The sequence below is a fragment of the Chiloscyllium plagiosum genome, chromosome 31 (genome assembly GCF_004010195.1).
Source record: "Chiloscyllium plagiosum isolate BGI_BamShark_2017 chromosome 31, ASM401019v2, whole genome shotgun sequence".
Classification (NCBI taxonomy): domain Eukaryota; kingdom Metazoa; phylum Chordata; class Chondrichthyes; order Orectolobiformes; family Hemiscylliidae; genus Chiloscyllium; species Chiloscyllium plagiosum.
This window is the reverse complement of record NC_057740.1, coordinates 2,826,058-2,828,085: the sequence shown is the minus strand read 5'-3', so window position 1 is coordinate 2,828,085 and position 2,028 is coordinate 2,826,058. Positions and strand designations below refer to the sequence as shown.

Genomic DNA, 2,028 nt, shown 5'->3' with positions numbered 1-2,028 from the left:
AGAGATAGGGAGGGATGTAGGGACTGGAGGAGGTGACAGAAATAGGGAGGGAGGTAGTAGCTGGAGGAGGTGACAGAGATAAGGAGGGATGTAGGGACTGGAGGATGTCACAGAGATGGGGAGGGACGTAGGGACTGGAGGAGGTGACAGAAATAGGGAGGGAGGTAGTAGCTGGAGAAGGTGACAGAGATAAGGAGGGATGTAGGGGGCTGGAGGGGGAGATAAGGGCTGAGTGTTCATGGACGAATCGACATGGTGAAGAGGACCCGAGTGACAGCCAGCCCGGAGCTGTGGGGGGTGTTTATGGTTTGATTACTGAAGTGGACGCCGCGGTGCTGAGTACGTTAACGGTCTCTCTGAGACAAAGACCAGTGGGAAATGGACAGAAGCAATTACCTGGGTGCCCTGTGGCAGTGAGTAAACACAGGGTGGATATCCGGAGAAAGAGTGAAGACCATTTGTTCCTGTAACATCGAGCGACCAGACGAGTTAGGAGCTGCATTGCGCCCACAATCTTTCTGCTCAAGGTAAACACTGCCAGTCCCTGAAACATTCACAGCATATCTTTATATTAGATCCGCGTTCGAGTGTTCACTCTCCACCAGCTCTCCCTCCCACCCACCGAAGTTTAAGCAGCTCAGGCCTGATGACGTTACAGCAGCCCCTGGGAATATTGGAGGAAAATGGATACACTATTAGCCTGTGAGGACAAGGCAACTGAAACAGGCACTATCTGCAGAGTAGGGAGAGATTTAGACATTTCATTTGGGCTGCTCCTGGAGTATAATTTAGGATGAGGCTGAATTCAGTTAATGCCCCACACACAGGTCATCTTCAGAAGTCATTAACAGGCATAGTATGAGAACTGAACACACACACTCTCTTAGGATTAGTGCTGAGGGAGCAGGCACTATCAGAGGGTCAGTGCTGAGGGAGCAGGCACTATTGGAGGGTCGGTGCTGAGGGAGCAGGCGCTGTCGGAGGGTCAGTGCTGAGGGAGCAGGCGCTGTCTGAGGGTCAGTGCTGAGGGAGCGGGCACTATCAGAGGGTTAGTGCTGAGGGAGCAGGCACTGTTGGAGAGTCAGCGCTGAGGGAGTGCTGCATTGTTGGAGACTCAGTGCTGAGGCATCAGGCACTGTCAGAGGGTCAGAGCTGAGGGAATGGGCATTGTCAGAAAGTCAGTGCTGAGGGAGCAGGCACTGTCGGAGGGTCAGCGCTGAGGGAGTGCCGCATTGTCGGAGAGTCATGTGCTGAGGGAGTGCCGCACTGTTAGAGACTCAGTGCTCAGGCATCAGGCACTGTTGGAGGGTCAGAGCTGAGGGAATGGGCATTGTCAGAAAGTCAGTGCTGAGGGAGCAGGCACTGTCGGAGGGTCAGCGCTGAGGGAGTGCCGTATTGTCAGAGAGTCATGTGCTGAGGGAGCAGGCACTGTCGGAGGGTCAGAGCTGAGAGAATGCCACATTGTTGGAGGGTCAGTGCTGAGGGAGTGCTGCATTGTTGGAGACTCAGTGCTGAGGCATCAGGCACTGTTGGAGGGTCAGCGCTGAGGGAGCAGGCATTGTCAGAAAGTCAGTGCTGAGGGAGCAGGCACTGTCGGAGGGTCAGCGCTGAGGGAGTGCCGCATTGTTGGAGAGTCAGTGCTGAGGACCGGGCACTGTTGGACGGTCAGTTCTGAGGGAGTGCCGCATCGTCAGAGGGTCAGTGCTGAGGGATTGGGTTCTGTTGGAGGGACAGTGCTGAGGGAATGGGTGGTGTTGGAGGTCAGTGTTGAGGGAGTGCTGCACTGTTGGAGGGACAGTGCTGAGGGAATGGGTGGTGTTGGAGGTCAGTGCTGAAGGAGTGTTGCACTGTCAGAGGGTCAATGGTGAGGGAATGGGTGCTGTTGGAGGGTCAGTGTTGAGAGGGTGCCTCACTGTCGGAGGTTAAGTACTGAGTGAGTGGGCACTGTCAGAGGGTCAGTTTCGAGGGAGTGGACAGTGTAGGAGGGTCAGTGTAGAGTGGGCACCGTTGAAGGGTCAGTACAAAGGG

General features: G+C 55.2%; 1 protein-coding gene across 1 annotated transcript in view; it reads right to left on the bottom strand.

Annotated features, from left to right (window-relative positions):
* LOC122565147 overlaps positions 1 to 789 on the bottom strand; it is a 6,458-nt gene extending 5,669 nt beyond the window's left edge. Inside the window, exon 1 of the mRNA XM_043720825.1 lies at positions 397 to 789. The gene's annotated coding sequence lies outside the window, so the exon portion shown is untranslated. The remainder of the gene's footprint in view (positions 1 to 396) is intronic.
* Positions 790 to 2,028: the final 1,239 nt, after the last annotated feature.